The sequence below is a fragment of the Pseudophryne corroboree genome, chromosome 10, assembly GCF_028390025.1.
Source record: "Pseudophryne corroboree isolate aPseCor3 chromosome 10, aPseCor3.hap2, whole genome shotgun sequence".
In the NCBI taxonomy this organism is placed as follows: Eukaryota; Metazoa; Chordata; class Amphibia; order Anura; family Myobatrachidae; genus Pseudophryne; species Pseudophryne corroboree.
In genome coordinates, this window is record NC_086453.1 from 375,720,856 (window position 1) to 375,739,296 (window position 18,441).

At 48.0% G+C, this 18,441-nt stretch overlaps 1 protein-coding gene across 1 annotated transcript in view; it reads left to right on the forward strand.

Moving 5' to 3' along the window:
* CDON (cell adhesion associated, oncogene regulated) overlaps window positions 1-18,441 on the forward strand; it is a 239,117-nt gene that overhangs the window by 4,290 nt on the left and 216,386 nt on the right. The window contains 1 exon segment of the mRNA XM_063943784.1: window positions 8,076-8,316. The gene's annotated coding sequence lies outside the window, so the exon portion shown is untranslated.

Sequence of the window (18,441 nt, forward strand, 5' to 3'; positions counted from 1 at the left end):
ACCCATCCCCTGCACCCCCTCCCCTCCAGCAACAGCAACACTTTCGGTCCCACTACCCCACCCGCAGCACTCACCCCACCACCAACCACTCCACCTGCGGACCCCCTACACCACCTGCTCCTCCACCACCTACAGCCCCTCCCGATCCACCGCACCCTCACCCCCCTCCCTCCCTCCCCCACCCGCAGCGCCTCCAGGCCCCCTACCTCACCCGCAACACCTGCACCCTTCTCCACCAGCAGCGCCTCCGGAACCCCTCCCCCATCCGCAACAGCCCCTCCCCCGCCTCCCCCACCCACAGCACCCCCACCCCTCCCGCATCCCCTGACCCCCTCCCCATCCGCTGAACCCCCGCATTCACCCCTCCCCCATCCGCTGCACCCACTGAACCATCCCCTACACCCCCACCTCTCCAGCAACCGCAACACCTTCGGACCCACTACCCCACCCTCAGCACCCACCCCTCCACCACCCACTGCACCTCCGGACCTCCTACACCACCTGCAGCCCCTCCCCATCCACCGCACCCCCACCCGCAGCGCCTCCAGGCCCCCTACCTCACCCGCAACACCTGCACCCTTCCACCCTGCAGCGCCTCCGGAACCCCTCCCTCATCCGCAACAGCCCCTCTGCCGCCTCTCCCCCACCCACAGCACCTCACCTCTCCCACACTCCCGGACCACCTCCACCATCCGCTGCACCCCCGCACCCACCCGCGCACACACCCCTCCACCACCTGCAGCACCTCCAGACCCCCTCCCCCATCCACCGCAAATCCACACACCTGTCCCTCCACCACCCGTGGCACCCCCACCCACAGCACCTACGGACCCCACACCTCAACACACACGGACCCTCCCTCCTCCGGACCCCTAACCCCATTCACTGCACCCCCCCCTCTCCCACCCGCAACGCCTTTACACCTCCTACCCACCCGCCACACCCTTTCCCACCCGCAGGACCTCTGGAACCCCTCCCCCATCCAGCCCAGCATCTGCCCCTCCCCCACCTCCCCCTCCCCCACACACAACGCCCCCCCGGCCCCCTCCCCCGGTACCCACCCGCGGTGCCTCCAGACCCCCTATGCCACCCGCCCCTCCACCACCTACATCACCTCCGGACCCCATCCGCCACACCCCGCATCTGGCTCTCCCCCGCCCGCTGCACCTTTGGATCCCCTACCCCACCCACGCAGCAGACCCTTCCCAATCCGCATCGCCTACACCATTCGCAACAGCACCGCACCCGCCACTCCCCCACCCACGTTACCCCCGCATCCACCCCTCCCCCACCCACCGCGCCCCCTGGACACCTCCCCCATCCACTGCACACCCGCACCCATCCCTTCCCCATCTGCAGCGCCTTCGGAACCCCTCCTCCATCCAAAACAGCCCTGCAGCTGCCATCCCCCACCTGCGACACCCCTGCTCCTACCCCACCCACAGCGCCTTCATACCCCCTCCCCCATCCGCGGTCCCCACTCCCCAAACCCCTTACTGTTGCAAGGGACTACGCCCCCTTCATCATCGGACGCCCTTTCATTGTGCAATATTCAAACACTAACAAAACTAGGAATGCAGGTAATACTCCATATATTGAACCCCAGAAAGGCGTGCAGGGGTTAAGGGGGCGTAGCCCCTTCCGACGGTGTGAAGAGCGCCCGTAGGGCGCGATGAAGCACCTAGTGGTGTATATTAGGTTTAAAATAATAGATTAATAAGGCCTGGGTACTGTTTATATCTCCACGTAATAGAGACAACTATTTTATAATGTTTTCCTGTAGTGGAACAAAGACAACTTAAGCTTAAAATGCACATAGAAAAATATAATATATCATTTATCTTGCAAAAATGCAATAGCAGCAGCCTCTGGACTACTTACACACTGGGACAGGACTCAGGAGAATGCTCTGTGCGTGTCTATCTCTAAATATGAACACTCTCATTAGATAACAGGTTACACAGGACCCTGACACCCAGGGGGAGGAGGAGGAGAAGCTGGGATCCCTGGGTCACTTACAGCTCTCTCCACCCTCCTATCTCTCCTCTGGTCAAGAAGCTCCATCGGTGGCTCTTGAAACCTGATATTCCTGTATCTCTGCCTGCAATGCTTACTGTCCTGTTCACATTCTGGCGGCCTGGTTCTGCTGCTACATAAGAGGGAGAGCTAGTGATGTCAGTGTGCTCTGGGTGGCGGGGCCCTTGACAGAGGGGGGCCCGGGGTAGGTGTAGGTGTAATTGCTTGCAATTCAGTTGTGGATTTTTCCTATAGCCCCCTATCATCAGCAAGATCCGCCACACCAGTGACAGGCTGGCAGTGGCCTCCCATTTCCTCCCCCTGGGACTGCCAGTCCAAACTGCAATTAGCAGCAAGCATTACCAATGGGAAGTCACTCCCCTGCTATAACACCAGCCCTGTCTGGCTTCTAGGGGCTGCAGAAGGAGGAGTTCCTCTAGAAGGTCTGGGAGGTAAAAAGGGAAAGAGTAGTGAGAGGGGGCATCCTTGTCTGTTGCAGTTGACATGAACGGGCCAAAGACTGGACATCCTGCGAGAAAGGTGGACAAAAGGATTGAGTAAAAGGGCTTTTGACTTGGAGGATTTTGTCTCGAAAACCAAATTTAAGATGGGTTTGGATTGTGAGGGTCCAGGAATCCCGGTCAAAGGGTTACAGTATCTATGTCCGAAACAGGTGGCAGAGAAGTAATTATATGCTGGTTTACACAAGGGATGAGGCCTACCGGGCATCTGCTGTTATCTAGCTCGGGATGTGACCAAACACACCTAGTCTGGGTGGATTAGATTAGCGCGTATGGGATTCAGGCAATTAGTCAGATTATTGGGACATAGTTTTAGATCAGTAATTAAGACTTACCTGAGGTGGTAGTTGGCGCAGTGTACGGGGCCTTTGCCTGGCATGGGGATCACTGCTGTTTTTGCTTTTATAGTGTCAGAGTAAAAAAATGGGTGCGTATATTATTGAAAGTTTCTCTCGGGGGGGGGGGGGGGGGGGGGGAGAAAGGAGGCCTTGATACCTTATAGTATGACATTGGGTATCTGTTGGGTCTTAATGGCATCAGAGAGCTCTTCGTCAGTGATGGGTTGATTAAGTGCGGCAGAGTTTGTGTAGATAGATAGTTCCGGATTCCGGGGAGAATGTCTGCGTTGGTAAGGGGTCTGTTTCTGAATAGTGTACAGATGTTCATAGAATTTCCTGACTTCCTAATATACTTTAGACTATATCAAGGAGGACTTTTAAGCTGATGGAGCCGTTATTTAGCTCATCTCTGGCTAAAATGAGTTTCTGGTATAACCCCAGCATAACATTAATGGGTGGTAGGCCGAAACCCTACTGGAGGCTCTAGATGCCAACCACCAGGCAGACAACGGTGCTTAGTATTGAGACAGCAGAACCTACCTGTCCTCACCTTCCTGCTCATCAAACCTTGGGGCAGATGTATTAAGCCTGGAGAAGGCATTAAGAAGTGATAAAGCGGGGATAAGTGCAAGGTGATAACGCACCAGCCAATCAGCTCATAACTGTCAATTGGAGCTGATTGACTGGTGCGTTATCACCTTGCACTTGTCACTGCTTTATCACTTCTCCAGGCTTAATACATCCGCCGCCTTGTACATTTAGCTTGAGGTCCAGTTAGGTGGCGCACACAAGTTATCCATTATGGCACATTGGGGGTAATTCCAAGTTGATCGCAGCAGGAAATTTTTTAGCAGTTGGACAAAACCATGTGCACTGCAGGTGGGGCAGATATAACATGTGCAGAGAGATTTAGATTTGTGTGGGGGTGTATTCAAACTTAAATCTAAATTGCAGTGTAAACATAAAGCAGCCAGTATTTACCCTGCACAGAAACAACATAACCCACCCAATTCTAACTCTCTCTGCACAAGTTACATCTGCCCCACCTGCAGTGCACATGGTTTTGCCCAATTGCTAACAAACTTGCTGCTGTGATCAACTCAGAATTACCCCCATTGTTCTGTGACGCATAAATAATAAAATGTTATCCAATTGTAAAGCGCAACGGAATATGCTACGGTTGATAAATAAATAAAATGGGGGACAGAGCGGGCGTTCCCTGCTGTACAGTAAGGTGCACTGTGACAAAGCCCTTGTATTGTGCACCAGCTCCCGAGATCGGGTCGCCTTCTGTATTTTTAATAGATCCCATTTTGCGCAATGCATACCTACTAGTAGTCCCAATTTTTATGGGACAGACCTGATTTATTTCCCTGAGTTTCGACACAAACGTGGGCGCTCCTGGGGAGATTGTAGTTGGATTGTTGAGTTTGGCGGATCGGGGATAGGGACTATTTTGTACCAATTTCGAACATTCAGTGTGAAAAAAAAAAGTTAAAATGTTCAAAATTACGACATGTCACAAAGACCGATCTACTGTCTCCATTACCCTTGTCATCAGTTTAAGCGATGGCTGAGACTAAAGCAAGCAGCATTTTATAAAAGAGGTCCAAAGTTTGTTTAATGGAAAGGTTTTATAGCTGTGAGCGGCTGGAGCTTAATGTGATGACCGTGGCATAACCATACCGAACAATTGCCCCCCTGCTCCAATGTTATTGCCTGGGGGTATATTTTCTAATACTCACTTGTATGTCAGGGAGACACCGGATGATGTGACTTATCACTGCTTACTAAGTATCATCATCTCATGTAACATCTGGGGCAATATGAACAGTTTAGGGGAAAATAAATCCCCGGTGGCGGTTGAAGGGCACTGTACTGGAATTACTTCTGGTGACCTGTAATGAGTTTTCTGCATGTGTGGATCCTATTGATGTGAGTTCATATCTCTGAGACAGTGCAGAATGCGCACAGAGGATCTATAGAAGTCATCGATACCCATCCTGCCTTTCAGGGACAGCAGGAGCCCCAATACTGCCACAGACGTCAACACATCTGACGGAGCTCAGATTCTTAATCAGATACACATGTTACACATAAGAGCCAGAGAAAGTGTGTGTGTCTATAAAGATCTATACACCGGAACCCAGAGAGGGGCAGAGAATATGGGTCTTCTTGTTCTGAGATTACACAGAAATAAATACAGTAAATTAATGCATTTTATGACTTATCACGTGGGTTTATCATTCAGAAGAGTAAAAGATAAAGAGTTGAACACAAGTCCATATGTGGATGTTCCTTTCATGTTTATGTTCCATGCATGCTCCGCCCCGTGCAACTACCACGGATGCAGAGCCTCATCTCTGCTTCCTGCCGGGGCGGCTTGTTTGCACATAATTACTGTGGGGCAGCACGGACAGTGTAGTGGTTAGCATTACTGCCTCACAGCACTGAGGTCATGGGTTCGATTCCCACCAGAGCCCTAACTGTGTGGAGTTTGTATATTCTCCTTGTGCTCGCGTGGGTTTCCTCCCACAATCCAAAAATATACTGGTAGGGCAATTGGATACCGACAAAATTAACCATAGTGTGAATGTGTGTGTACATGTGGTAGGGAATGTAGATTCAGGGCCGGTGCTAGACCTTGTGGCGCCCAGGGCGAAAGTTTCCTGTGGTTCCCCCCCCCCCCCCCCAGTAAAATAGAGATGGTGCGCGCCAATGGTGCACGGTCAAAAATAGGGGCGTGGCTTCTTCATAGGGAAGGCATGGCCACAGTTATCCCCCTGTACTTGTGCCCCCAATAGTTGTGCCCCAGTAGCTGTGCCCCCTGTAGATTTGCCCCAGTAGCTGTGCCCCCTGTAGTAGTGCCCCCAGTTGATTTGCCCCCAATAGCTGTGCCCCCTGTAGTAGTGCCCCCTGTAGTAGTGCCCCCTGTAGTTGTGCCCCTAGTAGTTGTGCCCCCTGTAGATTTGCCCCCAGTAGGTGTGCCCCCAGTTGATTTGCCCCCTGTAGTTGTGCCCTTTGTAGTTGTGCCCCCAGTATGTGCCCCCTGTAGATTTGCCCCCAGTAGCTGTGCCCCCAGTTGATTTGCCCCCTGTAGTTGTGCCCCTAGTAGTTGTGCCCCCTGTAGATTTGCCCCCTGTAGTTGTGCCCCTAGCAGCTGTGCCCCCAGTTGATTTGCCCCCTGTAGTAGTGCCCCCTGTAGTAGTGCCCCCAGTAGCTGTTCCCCCTGTAGTAGTGCCCCCTGTAATAGTGCCCCCTGTAGTAGTGCTCCCTGTAGTAGTGCCCCCTGTAGTAGTGCCCCCTGTAGTAGTGCCCCCTATAGCAGTGCCCCCTGTAGTAGTGCCCCCAGCATTTGCCCCCTGTAGATTTGCCCCCAATAGCTGTGCCCCCTGTAGTAGTGCCCCCAGTAGCTGTTCCTCCTGTAGTAGTGCCCCCTGTAGTAGTGCCCCCAGTAGCTGTTCCCCCTGTAGTAGTGCCCCCTGTAGTAGTGCCCCCTGTAGCAGTGCCCCCTTTAGTAGTGCCCCCAGCATTTGCCCCCTGTAGATTTGCCCCCAATAGCTGTGCCCCCTGTAGCAGTGCCCCCAGTAGCTGTGCCCCAGTAGCAGTTCCCCTCGTAGCAGTGCCCTCTGCAGTAGTGCCCCCTGTATTTGTGCCCCTAGTAGTTGTGCCGCCTGTAGTAGTACCGCTTGCAAACAAGAAAAACAAACAAAAAAACAATACTTACCAGCCCCGCTCCTGCTTCCTGACCGCTGCCGCTGCTGCTGCCGTCTCCGGCCGCTGCTGTCTCCTCTCTATGGGAGAGACGTCATGACGTCTCTCCCATAGCAGCGCCGCACTGACACTAGGGGTCAATTATGACCTCTAGCGTCAGTTAGCGACGCCGGCTGCAGTGGGCGCCCACACAGCCCACGGCACCTGCTGCAGCCAGGGAGAGGGGGAATCAGGAGTTTCGGCTCTTGCCATGGCAGCGGCGCCCCAGGCAAAAAGCCTGCTTGCCCGTGGCAAAAGCCGCTACTGTGTAGAGTGTAAGCTCCACTGGGGCAGGGACTGATGTGAACGGCCAAATATTCTCTGTAAAGCGCTGCGGAATATGTGTGCGCTATATAGATAACTGGTAAATATAACCATAAAATGACTGTAAAGTGTAAAGAAGGAAATAGTGATTTACAGCTGGACAAATAAATCATTTGCGGGCATGATGTATTACTGTACATTATTATGTTATTACATCTAAAGGGACTATGGGGGTTATTCAGAGTCTGCGACCATACTACTCACATGCTGGGGGCCGCATCGCAAAAACATAAAATAGAGGTTGACCGTGCCTATGGCTGCATAAGCAGGGGGACCACCGCCATGTTTCCTATCACAGGCAACATCATCGGCTGGCCCCAAAAACGACCATTACACGCCTCTGTTTTCTGCTCCCCCCCCCCCCAACGCCACATTGCGCCACCGGACGCCCGTCGCCTGTCAATCCCTGATCGCTCATGCCCACTACAGCTGCTGCACTTGCGCAGACCCTTTGGACGCGTCCAAGGGTGCGAACGCAGCGTCTGCGTCCAAGTCTGCGTAAGGCCCTATTATATGTCTCATTCTCGTTTCAGGGCATATTTGTAATTATCGGGTGTTAGCCCAGATCATTAGAATTCTTTATCAGCTCTAAGAAATGAACATTCGCTACAAATCACGCGCAGGGACAGTGGCTTCGTCTCTCTGCTGCGTAATGTCTGCAGGTGCCGCCGGTGCAATCCCAATGGCTCGTATCACACCCAGATCGCACTGAATATGTAATCCTTGATAAATAGACTCCTGAGTGCGTTCGTTAATAAATGCTGAGATCCTTTACCATGTTTTCCTGTCCCCTCAGTCACCCGGGAAGCCCCACTGACCACACTGTACTGTATGTGACGGTGCTGGGAAGAATATGAAACGTTTGCTGAGAAATAATCAGCAGCGGCTATTCAGAAGAGGGGGGGGGGGGTCGACTCTCCATCCAAAACACATGTTTTTACCACTATTTTACTTATCTGGGATATTTCCTGCATGTTTGTTACCATGGCGATGGGCTCGGTGAGGATGGCCCGTTTACTAGGCCTCTAGGACATAAAGCAGGGCATGTGTTGTCAATTTCCAAAATAAGAAAGAATGAAATTTTCTCTTGCAATCGTTCTTCTCTTTCTTTTTTTTTTAACAGTACAAACGGAGACGAAAACCATCCCTTCCGCTCTCTTCCTCTGTCTCTTCGTTTCAAAGCAATCCTGGCTCTCGTTCCCCCTTCAGAGAAAGTGTTCTTGGCTGCCGAGCAAGAGTCAGTGGGCAGGAAGCCACAGTGGAGGGGCTAAACTCCGAGGAAGGGATGAGTAAAGTGTCTGCAGGCTGAGAGCAGCACTAGGCGGACGGAGCCGTGACACCAGGCATCGCAGAGCAGCGAGGAGGTAAGTGCCGCATGTTACTGCCAACTGTCAGTCGCTGACCAAATCCGTGTCCTTACCGCCTCGTGGGTGTCGCTGCGCGTGGTGTGCTGGGGAGAGGGGAAACTTTTTTCAAACTTCTTCCCAAAGTTTTTCACGAACTTCCAGCATCAATATTATTAAAGGAAAGACCTGAGGGTTTGTCAAAAGTGGTCGCGGGGAGTTTCGTCGGCCAAAATAATCCGAACCCATTTAACTGCCCGTAAGATATATGTGCTGACAGTTTAATGTGTGAGTGTATATGTGTGTGTGTGTGTGTGTGTGTGTGTATATATATGTGTGTGTGTGTGTGTGTGTGTGTGTATATATATATATGTGTGTGTGTGTGTGTGTGTGTGTGTGTGTGTGTGTGTGTATATATATATATATATGTGTGTGTGTGTGTGTGTGTGTGTGTGTGTGTGTCTATATATACATACAGATATATATATATATATATATATATATATATATGTAATATTTATAGTCGGTACTGTATAGTGTTCTGGTACAGTTTACATACATAGAGGAACTTTCAGTGGTGCATTTAGTGAATACTCAGGTTGTCCCGCAAGATATGGGTTAACATGCGGACGATGTGACAGGTTGGTCTGGAAACGAGGAGAGATTATACACAAATTCCGTTACCCATTTATCTGGTAATTAGAGAATACGTTGCAGCAATAATTCTGATACTCATATAAAAGTTAAGAACTTTACAAACAATTGCATGATGTGGTGCTAAACTCAACCCACGTATATATGTAAATCTGCCTTTCATTTGAGGTTATAACCCTTTAATCCGGCCCGGTAAGTGTTAATGGAGGCCACGCAGCCCTAATCCCCGCTATGCAGCAGGCCTCGGTCTGTGTGTACAGAGATCCCTTGGATTTATGCCCCAAGTTGTTAACCACAAAATTGCTTTATTTGTTTCTTTTAACAGTTGTAAAGTAAATTGCCGTTGTATCAGGGAGATGCAGTGTACACAATGCCAGATGTGAGCTCGGCGGATAGAAAACACACACACACACACACACACACACACACACACACACACACACACACACACACACAGATTCTGGGTATTCTGTGTCCACCGCAATATTAACACAAAGCACACGCAGCATTTGTCCTCCAGTGTGTTCAAACCACTGTAGCAGGCAGCCGGGAACCTGTGACACCGGTCGTGGTCCGGTAACCGTTGCTGGCTAATATGCCAAAATAAACCCTTTAGTGTTTGGGGGGGGGGAGATACCACATTTGGGGGTACGGTGATAGTGGGTCTCATCCATTTTACCCTGATCGGGGATTCCACGGGGAGTTGTCGTCAGTGGATTATGAAAAATATAGGTACCTGGAAATCTTTGTGCAGGGAAACTTGGTCTCATCGATTGCACCCGTCCTACATGTCTATGTGGTAAAGGTGTGTATTCGTGGATCGGACATGCAACCAAGAGGGTAAAAAACTAAAAGTTTGTTCTTGTTCTCGCAGTTTTCATACGATTCACCTCCTGGCAGGTTATAATTGTCTGTATGGTTATGGAGCAGTGACTGTCTGACTCTGTGTGCCCGGCCTCATCTGTCCGCGTGGCCTCCTCACGCCTGTGTATAATGGCTCCCCATGTCTGCGTCTGCGGCCTCCACACACCTGCGTGCGCGGCCTTCTGATTTGTTTCTCTGCCAGAATGCAATTGGAAGGCGTAAAATGTATCACATCCAATGTATATGACGAGACTTGAGGTCACCCAATGGAATGGAAATGGCTGTGTGCCTTCACTTCCCGATATCTACGTGTAATAGTGTCTCTCCGCGTGGGCCTACTCTGTACCCAGCAAGGAATGTTAGAGTACCGGCAAGCTCCTCCCATAGCTCCGCACAGACGTCTGTTACTCCTCGCATGTTGCCATATTGCCCTATGGCAGAACTCTAGGCGTATAATCAGCGCAGAATCCGTCTTGTGAAGTGTATTATTTTGCAGCTCTGCATCTCATTTTCACTTTGCAAATAAAAACCTTTAACTCCACCCCTCTCTGTCATAGCGGAGTTGACATAAGTCCGTCACCTATTAACTTTGACCTCAGTCTGTCCACAGAAGGAGCGACTAATCTGTGCGACAGAACACTGTACTCCCCAGGGCGCTAATTAATCTATATTATATGTACAACTCTAATCTGGGCACCATGGGGGCGATAACTCTGACTGAATAAGTTGCAGCTGCAATTTAGCAAACAAATGTTATCAGGAGAGCTGAGCGGTTCGATGTGTGGATGGATAGGTCCTCAGGATGGTGATAAATGCTTTATTCTTTAAATTTTCTTTCACTGATTTAAAGGTTTTTACATCTTTTTTTTTTAATTATTATCATTTTTTTTTCTTCCATAATATGTACAGGGCCGCCATGAAACTTTCAAAGCAATAAGTTAACCCAAACCACCCCTATATAGTATCGCTCAGTGGCCTTGAGATTTTATTTTATATCTTATAAATTGGCTTAAAGGTTTTTTTTGTTTTTTTTATTTATTAACACACTTGTCTGTTCTGCCGGAACATACTGGAGACTCAAAAATATTAGGAGCACTCCTGGAAGAGCAGGCCATGCTGCTGCTTACCCCCCTCATTCCTCATCCACAGTAATGAGGCGAAATGCGTCACCAAACCCCCTGCACTTGCCACTTGGATGTATTATTTATTTATTAACAGTTTCTTATATAGAGCGCAGCAAATTCCGTTGCGCTTTACAACCGGACACAATGAGAAGACAAAACTGGGTAAAACCAAACAGTCATAGAGGTAGGAAGGCCCTGCTCGCAAGCTTGCAATCTACGGGGACAGTTCTCAGAAGGGTGTTGGAGAAAGATGAGTTACTATGGACATTTATGCTGATTATAATGTGCCATCTGCAGGTTTCCTCTATGCTAAGCGAGTTTCCCCTTTCTCCGATTATAAATTTCCCTTTTTTTTCAGTCTAAAAGGGATTTTGGAATTTAAGTAGAGAATCCTCTCCAGTAAAATGCTAATTGCGCTTGCAGGGTTGTATCTGGTTTCACGTTGTAATATAAGGTTGCTGTAAATGGAAATTAATGCCGCAGGACGCTTCGTCCTCTGTTCCCCCTACAGTATATGAGCCCGTGTGATGGCGATTGAGGAGGAAGAGCTGAACGTTACATTGCAGTAATTGCTGATAACGCATATGATATAAGCCAGTAAACTCAAAGGTTGCCAAGGAATTTTGACAAATTGGGTGTCTGAGCTGCTACGTTTCAGATTTAATGCAACGTCGAGATAATTCCGGCCAAGTATTAAAGCAGATTAGACGTCCTGTAAAGCCCTATACTGTGCAAGTCCTTATGGAATGAATTACAGTGTCCTGACAAATGACATAAGGGACTATTACCATGAAGGCCTGTCTCCGCTGATACGCAGAATGTATGGACGTGGTGTAGCCAAAACATGTAGACCAGGTAGCGGAACAATACATAGAATTTGATGGCCCATCTACAGTAGTCTGTACCCTTTTTCAATTATCCTTTTACCAAGCGTGTTTAAATTGCCATACTGTCCTAGCGTCTACCACCTCTGATGGTAGGCAATTCCACTGTATCCACTACCCTTTCTGTGAAGATGCAAGTTCTGCAATGAACATTGTGAATTACAGCTCCACATAGAAATATATATATTTTAATTTTTCATTTATGTTTAATTGTAAATTGTAATTCTTTTTCATTACAATTTGCAAATAGGTAAGTCAATCTGAAAATATAAAAATATTTCCAAGCAGCTCTGTCAATTGCAAAGTACAGTGTAATATACTGGCCCTGTATACATGATTACAAATAATATTGGAAATAATTTACATTCATACCATGGATTGTTAAAAGATAAGAAGGAGGTTAGGGTTGGGGGAGGGAGGGTATAACACCCCTTACTCACGGGATCCCGACGTCGGTATTTCGAAACATTTAAAAATAAAAAATATTCAAAATGTTTTAAATGTACTGCTCCAATCCTTGATAAATAGGCTTCCATGGTGATGGCACAGTGATAGAGCTTTTCTCCCGGTCATAAATGATGTCTGGAAGGTTAATTTGCAAAAGTTAAGTTCTTTTTTTCATTTGTTTTTTTTTCAAAACCCATAACATACTACACCCAAATGCAGTACGCGCCCTTATTAAGTGTTAGGGTCTGTATGTACAAACATGTTGTTTTGGGATTCAGTAGGATTTCCCGACATTGAGCGCAGTGTGTCCCCTCGCTGGCTCGGTGGCGAGCTTAGCACACTATTATATTCCGCCTCGGGTGTTGGCGTGGACCACCACCCTAGTGGGAAAATACCGGGCAGCGGTCGGAATTTCAACCCCCACCATTTTGACTGTTGTCGGGATTCCGGCATCTGTATTTCGACTGCCAGATCATGACTGTCGAGAAATTAACTGCATCCCGTTGTTTTGGTGAATGAGATTATTGAAGTACAGTATTTGGGACGCGTTCCCCTGTTTTGCAGGCAGGTGCACAGTATTTGTTTATCTTTCTCCCTGCAAATGAACTTGAATTTTACCTTCTCTGAAGTAATCGGCCCTTGTCCTGTAATATATTTCTCTGAGATGCAATTTACAAATCCCAGTTGCCCTTTTTCTTTAGAGATACCAGTCAGCCCCAATGTCCAGTAGCCTCTTAGTTCATTTAATACACAGACCGAGCGAGCAGTATTTTGGGAGAGGACTGTAAGAGCTGCAGCCAATGAAGTGGGTGGGCGCAAAGTGTCGCTAAATTGGTCAGGTGCATGGAGCAGATGGTTACGAGATAGACCTGTGATTGCGTTGGCTGGTGCACAGGCCCATATATTATGCTGCTTCATGTGCGTGTTTAAGCTACATTTCTTCCTGTCGTGCACCACACGGGCCCTTGTTTCTGATGGGTTAGGGAAGATTTTTATGTCTTATTGATGCCGTAGACAATTCGTCACATACACATGCGTCCATGTTTTTAACCAAAATTGGACTTCAATCAAACTTAAAAGCCTGTATAATACATTGGGTAGAACTCGCCATATCTTGTGCCCAAAAATCCAAAACATTTGTTGAAACAGGCATGCAAAAACTTAATCTGTGCCCACGCAAAGGAGAAAGTAAGCCCAGCGTTACCTGGGCATTCATAAATAGCCAATCAGAAGTCGTCTGTATTGATGGCCTCCATTACCGTGTTATTTGTGATTGCCCTCAAACTCCCACTTGGTGTTGGACTTTCCCGGACATGAACGTGTCTTTGCGCCGGTCTGTATCTGTTCGCAATAGCGTGCCCACAACCTTACTGTACATGAGAACACCCCATGCCCCCCCCCCCCCCCCATTCTGTGCAAATTGGCGTAACCGACAGAATCGTGCAAACCTACACAGGTGCATATGGGTGCAGAAGCTTCTCTGGGCGCACACAGGGCAATGTTGCGTAAGTTACGCCATCCAGGCTGGCGTAGGTCACGCTCAGCCCCGGGACGTTCCCAGAGCTTAACTCTTTGATGCCCAGAGAGAAGTCATGCATTGCATAACACTGGTACAAGGGTAATTGGGCAGAAAGAAAGTTCTGAAAACTCTTTATTCTAAGCCTGGGAGAAATTAACATCAATCCTTTCCTGCATAGATGTTCCTGCTGATTAGCTTGCTAGAAAATTCACATGCCTTGATAATTATTCCTGAGAATCCACTGGGACCCACTTGATCTCCCAGAGTTGTTTCCTATCTGCGGAACGTGTTACAGTTTCCATTTGGTTCTGGAGAGCGTACGGACCCTGTACACGATGGGCAGGCGTTACAGTATCAGTATGCCCCAGCTGGAGGAGACGCTTAATGATAAGAACATGGTATATTTCTTGTGTCATGGAAACAGCGTATGAATTGCAGCCAAATGAGTTGGATAAATGGCACATAACAGGCATTGTAAACTAAATCAAAACAGACATTTCGGAAACATTGCTGGAGTTTCCCAGAGTCGCTCACATCTGCTACTGTTTTAGGCAATGCAGAAAACAAACTGGCACTGTTAATTGGGGATATCTGCTGTATGACGTCCTGCATTTATCAAAGTAACTATTCTGACGGCGAGATTGTTGGAGCGACTGATAGACTGGGAGATGGTGACAGAAGCTGTGTCCGGGCTGGGTCCTGACCTAGAGCACAGTCTGAGCGAGAGATGGTACATTTTCATTTTACAGTACGCGCCTATATGTAGTTATAAGCAGCGAATGATATAGCGCACACATATTCTGCAGCACTTCTCGGAGGTTGTGTGACCGTTCACGTCAGCCCATGCCCCCAGTGGAGTGCACAACCTATATTCCCTGGCACATGTGTGCAGCACCTGGCGTGTGCCACCGCCCCGCTTTCTGTACATTATGTTTTAGCCCTGTAACAGAACGTGCATATCTGCAACAGTAAAACGTCAGCTCCAAGTCCTTTCCCAATAATGCCTGATATAATTCATGGTAGCAAAGGGACAGCAAAGCACCTTTATTTAAACCTTTTTTTGTTTTTATTAATTCTTCTCATTATTATTTTTCTTATTTTCCTTCTCCTCCCTATTACTCCTTCTCCTTCGCTTCCTCCTCCTCCTCTTCCTATTACTCCTCCTCTTCCTCCACCTCCTCCTCTTTCTCTTTATTTATTTATTAACAGTTTCTTATATAGCGCAGCATATTCTGTTGCGATTTACAATTAGAATAACAGTAATAGAACAAAACTGGGTAAAAACAGACAGACATAGAGGTAGGAAGGCCCTGCTCGCAAGCTTACAATCTATAGGGAAATAGACATTGATACACAAGGTTAGATGCTGCCTATTGCATAACGGTCCACCAGATTGCTAGGTTCTTAATGGGTTGTATGATATGATCACCCAGCAATGTTGGGCAAGGGTCAGGAGGGTGTGAGAGTAAAGAAAGACAAGATATGTGATGTTATGTGGACTGTACAGAGAGGGTGTAATTAGATAGGGAAGCACTGTTGTACTCCTCCTCATCATCATCCTCTTCCTCGTGTCTTTTTAGTTGTACAGGGAAAATGACAACATTATGCACAAGGAACACAATATAGAAAGGTTAAATTATAAATGACTCACTGCTCCTCGCTCACTTTCTACCCCATATGTGTCACCCAGGTCTGCCCCTCCCCTTCAGAATGTAAGCTCTGACGAGCAGGGTCCTCTCCCCTCATGTGCTTTTCCTTCTCTTAAACTGGGCACACACTGGGACTTTGTGTACACAGCCGACATGTTGGCTCAGCGGGCTGACATATGTAATCCTGGGTAGACATTGAGCGATGTAATGAAAGTCAGAGTAACATCCCTTTCCTTCACTACACATGTAGTGGTCGCTATAGTTTTATATGATCAACATGACAATGGTCGACACAAGGTTTTTTTTCAACTTTGACATCATTTACCATTCACGTGATCTACGACTGGGAATAGTAACCTGGTCACATGTGGTTTAAAATACAAAATTACACCCCAAAAACTTGTGTAGACCTTTTTTGTGTCGACCTATTGACCCTGTCAACCTTTTGCATTTCGACCATATAGAATCAACCTATTGACTGTTGACCTAATGTACTTTGTTAGGCGCTGCAGAACCCTCGTGGCGCCGTATAAATAAAATGCAGAAATCTCTCCACCTCGCTGACGGCTTGTAGTCAGGTTTTTGACAATTACGATGATGTTTCAACGTTTACACGATCGAAATGTTGACACCCAACATGTCGATGCCTGCAAAATGTGTTGACACAGGAAATGACAACATAATTAAAACGTTGGCATATAAAATGTAGACACAGTCAAAATGTTGACATAACGACTGTTGACATATTGACACACCAGACCACTCGCTGCCCTTACACAAGTGCACCATTGACCTTCCGCCCAGTACCTCCACACTAAGGCTAGGGCGAGTGGCGATGACTCGTTTTTTTTTAGTTTTTTTTAAATCTTCCCCCATTGGGCTGTGAGCTCTTTCTATTTTTAGTTGAGAAGAAAAGGGATAGATAGATGAGCAGGGCTCCATCTGTACTGCTCTCTCATAACCTGTACTGACCACTCGGCAAAGTCACCCTTATAAATTACTGTCCTCTTCCTCCGGCATCTGCTGTAAATTTCTTGATTACATCCATGGAGCCGTAGTATGTACTAAAGGGGTCATTCCGAGTTGTTTGCTCTGTATTTTTTTCTCGCAACGGAGCGATTAGTCGCTAATGCGCATGCGCAATGCCCGCAGTGCGACTGCGCCAAGTAAATTTGCTATGCAGTTAGGTATTTTACTCACAGCATTACGAGGTTTTTTCTTTGTTCTGGTGATCGTAATGTGATTGACAGGAAGTGGGTGTTTCTGGGCGGAAACAGGCCGTTTTATGGGTGTGTGCGAAAAAACGCTACCGTTTCTGGGAAAAACGCGTGAGTGGCTGGAGAAACGGAGGAGTGTCTGGGAGAACGCTGGGTGTGTTTGTGACGTCAAACCAGGAACGACAAGCACTGAACTGATCGCAGATGCCGAGTAAGTCTGGAGCTACTCAGAAACTGCTAAGTGTCTATTCGCAATTTTGCTAATCTTTCGTTCGCAATTTTGATAAGCTAAGATTCACTCCCAGTAGGCGGCGGCTTAGCGTGTGCAAAGCTGCTAAAAGCAGCTTGCGAGCGAACAACTCGGAATGACCCCCTAAGCTCCTCTTACAAACAGTCTATAATCCAGGTAAAGGAAGGGGATGAGTGGAAACCATCTCTCAGTACTTTGGATGGGCTCTATGGAGACTTTGTAACGCAGCGATGGTAACCAGATCCATTGTAACCTTTTCCAGTTTGATACTGTTCTCTTAGATGTTTATTTCCTCTTCAGCTTTGTCCTCTTATCAGAACCATGTTGGGCGGTTCTACAGCGCCTCCGAGCTCGCAGCCTCTGTGCAAAACTAGAAATCCTTGAACAGACCCTGAAATGGTCTCAGTTGTCCTTAATTAGCCTCAGCCTGTGGGTCTACAAGCCACTCAATGATTGCTCAGCTTCACTTACATTTACATCACCACGTATTCTTCTGCGGCTGCTCACGTTACTGCTCTCCACAAGAATAGAGGTTACTCTGTCTCCTTCTTCTTAGAAAGGGCTTTTTATGTAGCCCCTGCTCTGCACCGTGGTCACCGTCACCCCTTCCTCGGCTGGAGAAAGAGCGCTATTATCTCACTATTAACAACTCTGGGAAAACTCATCCCAGCAGCTTATTCTCTAAATAAAACTTTCCCTGCGGAGAGAAATGACAATATTGGAGAGCAGGACCTTCTGGCTGTCTGTCAAACCTGCATTAGGAGAGCGTGGAGACATCTGCTCAAGGGAATAATAATTCTTGTGGCCATTTACGTGGCCTACAGAGACTCTGCAATACCGCCACAATTCCGTAAGCTTCAAAGTGGATGCCCTGTCTTCTTCTTGTGACGGTGATGCCTCTGAATCGCAAGAAGAAAGTTGGTGACCCGACTCAGATACCTGCCTCTATCCCCTGAGAAAAGGTTCTTCTAGGGGAGTCCTTTGTGGAGGATAAACTTTGGATTGAAACTTAAGGTGGGTACACATTAGGCGATGTGCTCTATGAGCGACGTCGCCTAGTGTTTCCCCTCCCAGGCCGGGTCAGGTGGCGGCCGGGCATACACACAGAGCGATACGACGTTCATATCGCTCAGTGACGTCACGCAGCGGCCGGGCCGTGCATGCAGCTCTTGTACTGAGTTGCCTGCACGGCCGTCAGCGAAGGTCGTTAATGACCTGTGGGGCCGCACATCACTGGTCGTCGCTGGTGGCATACACACTTGCAGAGAAAGTGAGCGATGACGCTCAGAAATGGTGAAAATTAGCGATTTCGCTCATTCTCTCGGCAAGTATGTATGCACCTTTAGACCCACAACTTAAATTTTGCATGACATCTGTGGACAGAAAAAACTTTTGCTTTCATTAGTGGTACAGATGTGTCCTCTGTACACTGCTGCTAAAGTCACGCCAAACGGTCCCTCGCCAGGTGTCATCTTTGCTTAAAATATGCATCTTATTTGCATAATTAAAACAAAAACTACCTTGCTAGCATGCACTGA